Below are 14,319 nucleotides of genomic sequence, written 5' to 3' on the forward strand. Positions count from 1 at the left end.
CTCCGGCCTGCTGGCATTCTACCTACGCGGTAGCTTCATGCACACCGTGGCGCGTAACGGCAACACGTAGAACGCGGTGCACGTATCATGGTGTCTTACTTACTAAGCACTGGCGCGGCCACCGCCGACCGACACCCCTGCCAGCCTGATTTATAACCACCGCCCTAATATACCGTTTTAAAGGCGACGTTGTCTGAGAGGAATCTCGATGGATGTCGGGAAGCATCGTCCGTGGAGCCACTTCCGCTCGCGAGGATGCCCGCGCAGGAAGTCGTTATCGGTTGCCAGCGTGTGCATTAATGTACACGCGCCAACGCTGCGGGAAGTCAGCCTCTTTTCAGCCGGCTACCTGCACGCCATAAACATGATGCATGCGCACGGTCACGGCTCACTGTGCGTGTTTAAATCGTCCACCATGGTAACTCGGATTAACTCGTCGAAAGGATACCGTGATATTGCGAGTTGGGAAGGACTCTAGCGAAGGAAATAGAATTAACCCTTTCCCTGCGAAAGGGTTCCCTCAAAAAATGAACTGCTTTTTGTGCAGCCGGCATGACAGTGGGAGATGGATCGCGAGGAGAATTATATTCCATTATCTGAAAAAATCTCTGTCACGTGGTGCTCATATTTGGTCCAGCCGACGTACCACGTGTCAGGCCCGTGATAGTCAGTTTTGGTCCGAACGATGTACCACGGGCCAGGCTCGTGATAATCACTTCTGGCTCGAAAACCTGACCACGAACTTCACGCGTGGTTGTAGGCCGAAGAGTTAACGGGCATTATTGGGCAGGTGCTGATAACAAATGCACGGCGCCCAAAGACGCTGTTCGCTTGGAGAAAGCAACTCTGTCTGAGCGCCTAAAGGCACTGTTCTCAGTAAAAGGGTTAAGAGCGGTATCGGATTCGGCTCGGACATTCAGGGTGATGTCTGGAGTGCGTGCGGACAGATGGATGACTACATGCAAGTACTGTATGGATACGATATTTATGACCGAGTCGAGTGCAAACAATGAACGAAAGTTTAGGAATGCGTCCTAATATCTGAAATACCTGGTCCACCGAGGGCAGACACAAATGAGTGATCAACGAAGAGAGCTAGTGTATGACAAGAGTGTTAGACTTTAAATAAGGGTGCAAGGGCGCGGGTGAGGCAGAATGTGTGCAGTCGAGTCATAGTGAGCAGAGAATCGTGTGTTTGAAGGAAAACATAGTGTAATATTTTAGCTGAAATAAATTTGTTATTAAAAGGGAGCCGCTCATTAAACGAGCAGATCTCTGTCTGCAAAGGATTTATCCAATACCTTCTGCGTTTCGACTCCTCTCACACCGACCGCAAATTATTCCTCACGCGTCTGATTTAAATGACACGATTTAAATAAAAAAGTTCGCGCGTACGCGGGTTCAAGGAAGTTCAGGCTCCCTGCCAAGACTGTTAGACGATCCGATGTAAATGATCGCCGTTCCAAAGACGAGACTTAATATACCGCGCGACGAACAGCGATTTCCAAGCCGAGACATGTCACCCCGGGTGGGCGTGCGTGAGATCTTGCAAGTTCTCGGTGAAAGTCTGAATCCGAGTCGAACGACCATTGGAATGAGCGATGCGTGACAGGGCCGTTCAATCCTGGTCTCGAGATTTCCCAGGAACGAAGGTTCCGCGAGTATCCATTTCGTCTAGAGAGGACATCCGTCAGACGGACTCCCGATGTGAACCTGGATCCGCGACAGTATCCTCTCGCGAGAAATTGCACGCTGATAGATCGCTAATAGGAAGGAGGTTCGAAAGCGTTCTGCTTTCCATCTGCATGCGTGGAAGAGGGGACGGAAGTTGGCTGGCACGGAGGAAGGGGCCGGAGCGGATTTGTCGTTTATCGAGTTTCCGCGTTTCTTGTCTCGCAGCCGCGCGAAACTTTCGATTCAATTCGCCCGGGCGGAATATCGATTTCCTATCGCGGCCCGAGACTTTAGAAAATACCGTCGTCCGTGTGTACACAAGAAATCCCTTCGATTTAAGATTTCACGCAAACAAAGAGTACCACCCGCGCTCGGCGCCGCCTACGCCTCCGTCGCTTTCTATAAACCAGCATCCGCCGAATATATTTCTCAGGGAAATTCGAAAACTTGCGAGCGCCTGGGCCAGGCCAGCGGCAGCTCGCCACCCCTCGCGGGGGTATAATATCGATTCCACTCTGTCGAGCACGAGCATCGAGAGAGCCGGCCCGCTGTGAACTCCTTTATACGTTCACGTGTCGCTCGGGAATATTAAAAACCATTTCGCGTTCGCTGAAACGCCCCGACTCGGCCACGCGTCGCTCCAGCGGCCAGAATTCTCGCTGCCACCGGTCTCTCGCCGTGTTTTTCCCTTTATTGCAACCGGCCAGAAAGAATCGCCATCCGATCGAATCGGATCGGATTGAAACTCGGGCTCGAATCCTTCGGCCGGTTGTCGACTATTTTAATCGATCCACCTGTCCTCACCGGGGGTGAACGAAGAACGCTGTTCCGAGGGCTTCGAGCCCGAGTACAGACAAGAGGTTGCGAAAGGGGTCAAAAGACACCGTCGTGCATCGATACTCGGTAGAGTCTGACAGGCAGGGTTCATAAATATCGCGTGGTGTATACCAAATTCGAATATCTCCGAATATCTCTGAGGAGGTATCGTGGGGGATTAACCCCTTGGCTACTGTGGGCGCATATACGCGCTCAGAAATTTTGCTTTTGTGACACGGAAGGCGCATATATGCGCTCAACACAGGTTGCTTTTCTGACACGGAGGGCGCATCTCTACCCAAAATTTTGCCGTTCTCGGTGGACATTGTAAATGAATTCCTACCCGTGTGATACGACCGGTACGATTCAAAGTCTGCCATAGTCAAAGGGTTAAATAAACGAAAAGCATTGTGTCAGATTTTGTCAAAGTTCATTATGCACGAGGGGGGCTGTACCGAGAGAACCGTATCACTCTTGAGGAAATGGTCTAAATAGCACTTTGGTCGCCAATGAACTGGCTGCACTTCATTCAGCCCTGGTCCACGCGTCATGGTCCGCGAGTCATATGGGGTGATGGTGAAGACATAAACCATGCCCCCATTGACTCGGAATCCTTGACGTCGCTATGAGTGGAAAAATGTATTTCTTCTTCCCTCGCCAATAGGGATGAGTCCCTACAGCTTCTTCTAATTTCCAATATAAAATTCGGGCAAGACTGGGAGAGAGGAAGAGATAAAGAGAGATAGCGAAGAGTTTTGGAATATGTATCAGGGGATGAGGAAGAGAATGGCGGTAAAATTTGACGCAAGGTCCAGTGTCCATACCGCGAACGCGAACATTTATCGGCTGTCGCAAGGATCCGACGCGTGAACATGGCGGAAAATCGACGCGTCCGACGTTGCCGGAAATGGAAAACAACGCGGGAACAGACGGGAAGGATGGAACAATGGGCAACAACGAAGAAGAGTTGTTACAGCAAACAGTATCGCATGGACACGGGAGGGGAATAGGGCGGCCGTGATGAATTGCGGCGTGTAATGGGATTAAGGCAGATGGCGTCCATTAAGCAATGTGGTTTTAGTCTAATATGATTTCCATGTTCATACGCGGCCGGCCGTTTTGGCATCGGCGCAGATTGCCACGTACTGGCCGCTACTTGTCCACGATAATATGATTTATCTCATCGAGCGTCTCGTGCCCAGGGAGAGACCGGGCCCGAACGATAAATATCGACAACCGTTCGATTGAATAAATCATCGACGATAGAGCAGGAAACGGGACACTCGTGGTTGTGCCAGGGGCTTTTCGAAATGCTACCTTTCGAGGCAGAAAGAGGGATAGCGCCATAGTTTAACCGCGATTCCGTTTCGCTAGAGTTAAGCAACGAGGATCGGATTTATCGTTTGCGCCAGGTAGAGGGTCCTTTCGACGTTCCGGAGAGGATAATTTAATAAAATCATGGCGGTTCGCGTATACGAGATATTCTCCACGGAATTTCCAGAAGGTTAACAGACGTATTCCTTCATCCGAAAATAAAATTACGGAATTCTTTTCTGCGATGATAAATCGGAGAACGTTACTGCTTCCTTGCTCTTTCCATTAGCTACGGAAAGGATTAAGAAATTACAGTTTACCAGGGGTCCGTGAAATTTACTAACTCTTTGAAGCACGCTGGGATTAAAAGTGTCCCACCATTTTGATGCACCGTAATGCACGGTGGGACATTTTCAGTCCCACCTCGAAATATTGCAATAGCTGCATGCGCATAGATTTATATAGATATATATTTCGAGGGGGAAGGTTTAATGACGCGGGAGTGAAATACGATTGTTCGAAATTTGAACAAATTTCAAAATTTCGATGGACAGGTCCAACGTAGATATACGGATGAAAATTTTGGAGGAATATCAAAATTGGGGGAAGAAAAATATCTTGAAAGTGGATGAAAAATAAAATAGTAGTCTGAATATCGTTCGTCCGGTACTTTGGATTTAACTCTTTACGGCACGGTGGGATTAAAAGTGTCCCACCTTTTTGATGCACCGTAATGCATGGTGGGACATTTTCAGTCCCACCTCGAAATATTGCAATAGCTGCATGCGCATAGGTTTATATTTCGTCTTATCTACATAAAGCAGTTGGTAATACCTTTGACAAATGTTATAAATGTATTACCTTCTGTTCGCAACTATTCAACATGGGACGGTGGGACTACTTGAGTCCCACCCTATAACAACAAATTCAATTAAATTATTATTATTTTTTTATATTTTTACATTATATTAATAAAAATACACCAATTTTGTTTTATTTAAAACGCAATAAAATTTCTGCATGCAACGTGGGTCGATTTTATAATCTGAAATCTTATACCGCAAAGAGTTAACTCGTTGTTCACGAGTTACCATCGAGTACCCCTTTCGAGGAGCTCGGATGACGAGTGGCAACGATCGGCGAATAACGATGACTGGTTTAAAAACGGCAACCGCGTGGGACCGAAATCAGCAGGTAGTAGACGTACTTAGAAGAGTATTATGCTGCCCTCAGGCAATCCAGGTCACTTCCGTCGAAATCTCGTTACCCATTTCCAACTGAGAAATTTAATCATACCCGTTGGCAGTACCAGAGGATACCGCCGATTCAATCAACGTTCTCTTTGGGACGAATAATTCCTGCTAATCAATTTTGTTTCGCACATTCGACGATCCCGACCTACAAAGCGACCCGCATCTTCCATCGAAATCGTAAATACGCGTCACAGCTCCGCGAAATTTTCCAACCCTCGCCACTTTCGATAACGTTAAATAACATACTCGCCGCGAGTTCGAGCGTAAAAATATCGAGAACGACACGAGGCCAGGAAGAGAAATACGAAACGGACGAAAGGAAACTCGGTGGTGCAGAAATTTCTAAATAACAGTTAGCCAGACGTCGGAAAGGGGTGGAAAGGGGGCGCAAAAAGGGTGCAAAAGGGGCGGAGAGAACGATACGACGGCACTGGTGACGAAACGAATTTCAATTGGCTTTTGGTGGAATCGAAACGACCGGTCACAGTTGCGGCACCGTGAGTAATGGCGGTTTGATTTAAACTTTCTCGATAAATGAAATTTCTGTCTGCGCACTCGCGGCGACGATTGATGAGCCGCCGCGGCCGCGTTTCATCGGCCCCCTTCATTACGACACGATTGTTTATTTGCGATAATTGTCATCTATCAACGTTAAACCCGACGCCAATCGAGTCTGGCAGCCGACCCGGCACCAACAAAAATTCGAAACTATCGAGGAAATCGCTCTTCCCCTCGCTCGCAGCGCCCCTATCGGCGGACTTTCGCAATTAAACGAAAAACTTCTCGCGCGTACCAGCTGTCCGGGCCTCCTTCTCGATTCAATTAGAAATCCATGCAATTGCCGGGAACGGGGAAGCGACCCCCCTCGGTTTTCGCGAGGGAACGCGGAATTCTCTGTTTTTCCTAAAAACATCCGGCTAGAAGTTAACCGCGCATTCTACTCGCGTCTGAACCCTCGTTCACCCTTATTTCAACTTCCGAGGTACGCAAACCACCCTGATTCCGGGCTAGCGACGCGTTTATTCATTCATATATTCATTAGCGACGTTCACCGGTTCTTTCGGAGTCAATCGCGCAAGCTGAAGCGTGGCCCGCGAAATGCAGGAACTCGATTACACCCTTGGAACCCCGGGTTCAAATCGAAAAGCGGAGGAATACGAATATCGTTCAACCCCCGCGAGATCACGCGAGATTTCCACCCCCTGCGGTGGAGAAGCAGGGAAAAACAATTGAAGAAGATTGAGGGTGGAAAGGGGGAGGCGGTTTGCGATTCATTTCGCCGGAAGGGCGCAGGCTGATGGACGGAAGCGGGGACGAAGAGATGCGCCGCTGAACGGAGGCCGGTTGACGTAAAAGGGAATAGGTAATGATGCACTTAAAGGGCTGTGATTCAAAGAGGAACTAAATATACCGGGACTACGCGCCGGTAATAAATACAGGGAATGCTAAACTAGCAGAGGATCGGAAGCTATAATGGAACTCGTATTATGTACAGTTGTCCCACCAAGTACAAGTTCCACGTCTACCCGTTGAGTAAATGAAAATTCGCGTAATCGTGAGATTCCTATTCGTTCCATTAGCCTAGGATGTGAGATGATTGTATTCGAAACTCATTAACCGGATATTTGGCCGGATTTAGTATTACTCGATAATCGATAATTCGTGCCTGTTGTTAAATACAGTAGATGGGTTATGCTTTACTGGGTTAATGTCTGACAATCTGAATAACTATACGTTAGGTAACGCAGGCTACCTCGATTCGTCGAGAACCGAACTTTGGGATCGAGCCCTTCTCGTTCAATGACGAGTCTGACACGTGATGAAGATTTTGGTCCAAACATGAATATCACGAGTCAGACTCGTGAACAAAATATTTTTCTAAATATAGTGTTATTTAATACGGTGAATGGGCTACGTTTCACTGGGATAATGTCTCAGAATCAGAAGAACTATACGTGCTTTCTTTGTGGTAGCTTGGAAGGAAGTACCCTCCATCGTTAGGTTTTATTTGAATAACCAAAAAGTGCCAGATGTCGCTAGAAGCGTCTAGCAACAAGGAGCGGGAAATTGGAACTCTTCAATAGTACCTAACCTATCCTTACTGATTAACACGTTAAGTTTTGCTTGCTATATCATCGTTAGGTTTTATTTGAATAACCAAAAAGTGCCAGATGTCCCTAGAAGCGTCTAGCAACAAGGAGCGGGAAATTGGAACTCTCCAATAGTACCTAACCTATCCTTACTGGTTAACACGTTAAGTTTTGCTTGCTATTCCGTTCAGGCCCAGACTCGGCCGTCAAGTGGGACATCGGTGAAAGGCGAAATATTCATAAAACTCGGAGATACTGTACCAATTGTTCCAACAGGTATTGCCAAACATTAGGTCCAAAGATGGCGAAGAATTTAATATCAAAAGTGTATTAGAAACTTAAAGTCTGCGGCCGGTTCCTAAGGACTGGCCGGGCCCGAACGGAAGGTCTAGCTCCGGTAATGTGTTAATTATTTTTAACACTTTTCAACTGTTCTCCGTTTTAATTACATGATTATTTAATAGTAAATCTACCATGATCTAATATTAGTGTCTTGGTCACTCGTCTTCGCGATTTTTCTTCTAATATACGTGTAATTAGTAGTCCAATGTTATTCAATATTATTTAGTTTTTTGAAGATTTTTCTGGCCATTCGTTCACCGATCATTCGATCATGGTAGGTTTAGTATTAACAAGGAATTATCGTTACTTATCGCTGTATATTACCCCATTCGAATTCAGCATGCGCGAGTATGTAAAGAATTTTTCCTCGCTCTGAAAACGAAATTTCGCGGAATCGTTTCACGGGGAGCATTTCTCGCGTAAAAATTTCAGAAGCGCGTACTTCTGGGACAACAGTTGCCGTGGAAATCGTCGCCATTGTCGGCATGATCGTGGTCGTCGCCGACTCGTGAAACTTCGACAATTTTTTCCGCGTCCCATGGCGAATGGGAAATTCGCGGAATGTTCGCGCAGGAGTATCAGCCCCGATCTCGAGCTTAATTAAAGCGAGAGACGTTTCACGGGCCGTTGGATCGAAATAACCGGGCGTTTTTAATTTCAAGCCGCGAATTACATTCGCGGACGCGTTTCAAAGTTGCCGTCGAAATTCGCTAACTTCCCGTGCTGGCTCCCCGGCCGTGGTGCTAATAACGTTACGTCCGTGCAGCTGAATAATACGTCCCGTATAACGAAATCATTTTTCACCGAGAGCTAAATGCACTTGAAGGGCTGTGTGGGTGGCTTAAAGGAGCGGCTGAACAGGGTTCCGGAGGGGGTAACAAACGCCGGGGTAGCGATAAATACGGGTAATGACGCGCAACTAGTCCCGAGATCGCATATTTTCCGTATAATTTTTGTCGAGAACGGGGATTATCTCGAACGAGTTGCAACGACTTCTATATTCGACGCTCGAGAGATTAGGGGCACAACGAAACGAATTCTCGTCATAATATTCGATACCTCGTACGATTTATGCTCAATTTTAATTGAAGTAGAGTAAAACACGTGCTCTTTGAGCAAGAATAGCGTTGCACAATTTTATTTTTAATGTATATGTAGGATACGTGAATGCACGAGAAGGATGACTATAGAAGACTATAGGAGCGTACAATCTTAACCCCCTTGCCTCGCCATTTAAGATCCGATGGCCCGCGCCCTAGTCAACAGCAACGTCAGTCACACGTCGAGCCACTTCGTACTAACCTGGCGAAGAATAACATGCAACTAGGACAGGAAAACATTTACGAAAATTAACCACGAACCTGTCCGAGCCTGAGGATGTTTACGTCGGACTCTATCTACGAACCACGCCTCTCAACCGTGAAACTCGTGTCTAGCCCGATTTCCTCACCACGAGTCTCACGCGATATTCTAGACGAAGAGGTTAAGACAAAACAAATGCTAAGCTGGAGCCGTTCCATGAACACGAATAACGATAGAAACTAGTCTCGTGTTCGGTTCGAACGTTTATGCGATTTTCTTTGTGTACACATGAGTGCGTGCAACAGGAATAACGATGACTACATGACAGAGCTGATGTATGGAAAAATATGCTAGCTTTTCCTTTCTTTTTCTCGATAAATGAATAACCTGTACATATATCTTAAGAAACGTATGATTGCGGGGGTCATTAACACGAGAGAAGCTTCTCGACGTAGTCCTCGATGCCGATGACCCGCTTATTTAGGTTGAAGCCGAGATACGTCGCAGTTTGTTGTCATCCGAGTCTCGATGACCGTTTATTTAGCCTTAGGCCGAAATACGTTCCGAGAAATGCTGCTCGAACTTGCGTGATAGGTTAGTCCTCGATGTCGACGACCCTTTGTTTATGAGATAGGCCGATATACGCGTTCGAACTCATCGGGACAAAGGAAATTCTCGAGCTCGCGTCGCCATTACGTTTTTACGGATTTACGTGCTTCTACCTTCCCTATCTTATCATATCGTCTTTCTCTTATATTTTAAGTAATAAATACAAGTATATGTATATACCTTCGCCAGCTATCCATCGGTGGCACCTTCGCAATAGGTTGAAGGAAGAAGCACAACAGAACATACACACACACACTCGACAAAGTCGTGAGACACACTACTGGCTCGGCTCTTCGCGAGTCGCCACCTGGCAAAGGCAACGCGCGCACGCAGTCGCGCAAGAGACCCCGCCAAATTTAAATCGCATACCAAAATTTTAATAATTCTTATAAATGCACAAAGCACCGATAAATTCCTGGGAGCAAGACTCCATCGAAGATTCGCTTCTGTACGATTCATGGGGGCAATGGTGCGACGATTGTGATTAATTAAATAATTTTTCAAACGCGTCAGCAAACGAGACAAAGAGGGCTGCGTAATTTTCACTGATACCCATTGTGTGAGAGGAGTCTTTATTTGGATGGCGTCATCCTGCATCGGGATCTACGTTTGCTTCGAGGGACCATCGAGATTATCAATTTCCGAAGCAGGACTGAGTGACGCAATGGGTCGTCGTAGGGCCTATAAGAACCTGGCTGAAGGGTTCGAGGGAACACACTTTCGACAATCCACCGTCTGCATCGCGCATCTCAGAAGATTCAACATACTTGTACCACAAGAAAATAGCAAGAGAATAAAATATAATCAAAGTTTAAAGTTAAATCTCTATAAACCCAATCTTTTACCAGAATTGTTTGATACCTATCAAGCAAAACGCATCTTAATTAAAATCCCCTACAATAATGTGGGAAGAGGGGTTAATAATATTCAACAAGAGCTTCTACTCTTAGCTATATTTTAAATTCCTTAATGATATATAAGAAAATGACAGATGGATCCTTATGAGACGATCGAGAGCGAGTAGCATCGACAGAGGAAGAACTCCACGCGTGTGAAATCGTCGAATGCAGTTCGAAAAAGACCCTCGACAGAACAAAGGATCAGTGTGTAAAATATAAACGTTCTAATATCAGAAGCCTGCTTTAGTTTTCAAGAAAAACTGTGTTCCTTCGATTTCCCGAATCACATCTCCCACAGGTATAATATAAATGGGTGTTCTAGGTTCCCTGTGATACGTGCAGCATAATAGACTGTGAAAAAGTATACCTTCGAACCGTTCAGCAAAGTTCCCATAAGCTCTACGACACTAGTTTATTGTGTCAATCAACCTAACTTTGAGGAACCATCGAGATTATCAATTTTCGTCGAAGCAAAATAGATCCCGATGCAACGTCATCAAAAATAAAGGTTCCCTTCACAATAGTCGCGATGGCACCTGTTCCCAGCGATACACGCGAGCCAAGCCTCGCGACGAGGCTAAACTTTTAAATTGCACTGCACAAAGGAGTGCATAATAAGGCGAGGGGAGAAGGGGAGAGGGAGAAATTCATCGTCGACGAACGAGAAGCTCGGAAAATGGGGCGTTAAGTTCATTAAATTACAAAGGGTGAGGCGGTGGGAAGGCGCGAACAGCTGGAACGATGCGATTGTGATTGAAGTTCTTCGGGCTATTAGAAGAAGAAATAAATAAACGAACGAATAAATAAGCCGAGGAGGAACGAGCGCGCGAAGAAGGTCGAGGTGTATACACGACGGCTCCAGAAACGCGAGTTATATAAAGAGATGAGAGTTTTTCTCCATCGACGTTCTCCCTTTCATTCCGCGGATAAAATGGGAGAGAAACCGGACAGACGTCGTAACGCGGTTTAAATTGTTATCGTGCGCCGCGATTTCAGTCCTGTTTGATTTCTTCCTCGAACTTTTATGTATTTTTCTCGTCCGACTGCTTCTCAGGTACTTTCGCCTTGTTTTGCGTTCAAATGGGAAACTGAAGATCGTTACGCGATACGAAATGCACGTTTATCGGTTGTATACGCGTTTCTTAAGTAAATACGTAATGTGGAATTGTTCCTGGTCTGTGTTTATGGTGGAAAAAGGTTACGCGATATTTGATACGTATCTTGATTGGTAGACCGATGTACATACGTCATTTATGGAAATGGTTAAAATCGATAATTAGAATTGAGAGATTTGTATATATGCAGATAAACGAAGATTATTTTGGGCTGTCGGTATGAAGAGAAAGAAATAATGCTTAATTCGAAACAGGAAATCGATAACGATAGAAATAAGACTTCATTGTCGATTGGTTTGGTATATTGGAATCTTATATTCTCTCTGGAAGAACCGCGGACGAATTCAAATATATAGTCATGTGCTGCCACCTGACGACAGGATCGGACAATACCTTATAATGGTTCGTACCAGCTGCTCGAAGTAGGATTCATTTTTCTACGCGACATCGTCTTAATAATGTCACTTTACTGACACGAAACAAACCCAAAAAGGCTACAATTATTCCTCACTTCGAAAATCAATCGATCTCTGTAACTGTCACTTCACGAGAAATTTTCGCGAAAATTATTTCCTTCGATAATAACAGTCACGAACATATGTTAAAATCAAGAACAAAATACGAAATAATAGCGTGACAATCGACGTCACGATTGATTTGCACGCCATCCTAACCTAACACTTCTCCAGCATCGAAAATCTCGTAACCGCTCTGTCGAATGTATCGCGAATAACGTGTACGAAAATTGAGACGCGATTGCATCATCCTGATCGAAAGATACGATTGCAAGCGCCACTTTCTACGTATCGATAAGTCAAAATCAAAGTGCATCATAATACCTGTCACGGTGGGTAAACGTTCGATCAATGTGTACGATACGTAGAATATTATGCAAACAAAGGTAATATCAATTGATAATACGTCACTTACCTCTGAGATGTGACAGACGAACCGGTGGATCTCACGAATGGAAAAACCTAGAGTTCTCACTTTGGCACAACACACGAACACTTTTCTCCCGCACTCATCCTACACGAGAACCGTTCTACGACCGAAAATGCAACGCGAAATGCAATGACGCGGAACACGTAAACACAGATTCGAACCGGTAAAGTCGAAAACGACGAGAGCGTTTTTGATGCCACAAAGTCGCGTGCGCCATGGCGGTGCAGAACAGCTGTTCACGGGAGGGAGGGTCGTTAGCAGGGTTAGAAGGGTTTCGGTAATGTGCTCAGCCATCTAGCGTCAGGCGTGAGAAACATTCGACTTACGGTCGACCCGGAAATCCTTTGAAGACAACGTTGGGACCTAGAATACCACACTTTATTGATCGTTAAAAGTTACTTTTCCACTAAATTTTTTAGTAAACAAGTTATTTTCTTAAAAATGTTATATAATTGACAGACATAAAGATTCAAAGTGCGCGTTAAATGCGATTCGTTTATTGATTTTTCATTCGATATTTATTTATCATTCGAGTAACCTCTCGGTGAAAATTTTGTTTCAAGAATAATTTAATTTCCCTAGCAACTCTAAGCATGGTATTCTAAGCAAAACTTATTCTATGAAGGTCGATACATCTGCCAAACATATCCTTGCATATTGTCACGCAATCAACGTAATTTGTTATGCGTAGAGCAATGTTCTAAATGCGCAGCAATAGACATATCTTTGCGTATTAGAATCTTTAAAAATGCAAATCGTTTTTTCATTGAGTAATTCAACTCATGCCATCTTAAATCGTAAAAAAGACTGATTACAATATAATTATACAGTCCGGAACATAGATAAAATAATATGCACAATTTTAACACTTAAAAAGAAATTAATAAATAAAATGTCCACCAAACGAACCAACGAGAATTTTATATAAATAATTTAACGTAATGAAATTCAAATGTCTCATCCGCGATTTGTTTTTTATGCACAATGCACTGTGCTGCATTCCATTCTGTTGCCTGTCTGATATTGTTACACATTACAATTAGGTCTACTGCGCGTCAATCTGAATTGCCCTCCTTTATTATTCGCGACTTTATTTTCTACTTCCGTCAATAATAGATCATCCGCATATATTTGATACTCTACCTTGATAAATCCGACAATTGTGTATATATTTGAAACACAAACGAATAATAATCTGTATAAAGGAAACACGAACGTTTTCAAATATGTATCCACATATTATTACCATTGCTTTGAAATTTACATCGATTATCTCACTATCGCGACGCATTTGAAATTTTGCTTGAAAGTACCGCGAGAGGTCGGGCCGCGGCTAGTGTTCGTACGTTACTGAATTTATACACTCTCATTCACTGCGTCGTATTTACTCACGCACACGTTCGCACACGTGCAGGCACACAGTCGCATACATTCACACGCACATGAATGCGCGACCTTGTGTGCGCAACAGGCGTCAGCAGCCGAGTAGAGTCTATAAAGATTGTACGATGAAGTGTACGAGTAGTGCCTCTACTTCGGTACGACTGGCCAGTTTTTGCGACAGTAACGTACCTACAACTTTAGGTACCCTACCCTACGCAAAATTTATGAAATTATTACCAATACAACCCGTAATTAATTAAAAACGATTCGAAATACGAATCATGAACTGAATATTACATTTCTATACGAAAATCAAACAAATACGATCGATACGATCTATACTTGGGATCGATTGATAAATTTATTTCTCGGTCACGTTTATATTCTATATTACACAGTATATACGATATTTCGTGGACACCAATTCGATTGATATAAATTTAAATATTCAAATTAAAGTCAATGAAAAAAACTATATCCATATCTACCTGCCACGTGAATATACCGTACTGTAAATAATAAACGTTTAGTATTAAACACGATAATAATAATTCCATTTTTGCCTATTCATAACGCT

Source organism: Eufriesea mexicana, unplaced genomic scaffold (assembly GCF_001483705.2).
Source record: "Eufriesea mexicana isolate 0111107269 unplaced genomic scaffold, ASM148370v2 scaffold143, whole genome shotgun sequence".
Taxonomy (NCBI): domain Eukaryota; kingdom Metazoa; phylum Arthropoda; class Insecta; order Hymenoptera; family Apidae; genus Eufriesea; species Eufriesea mexicana.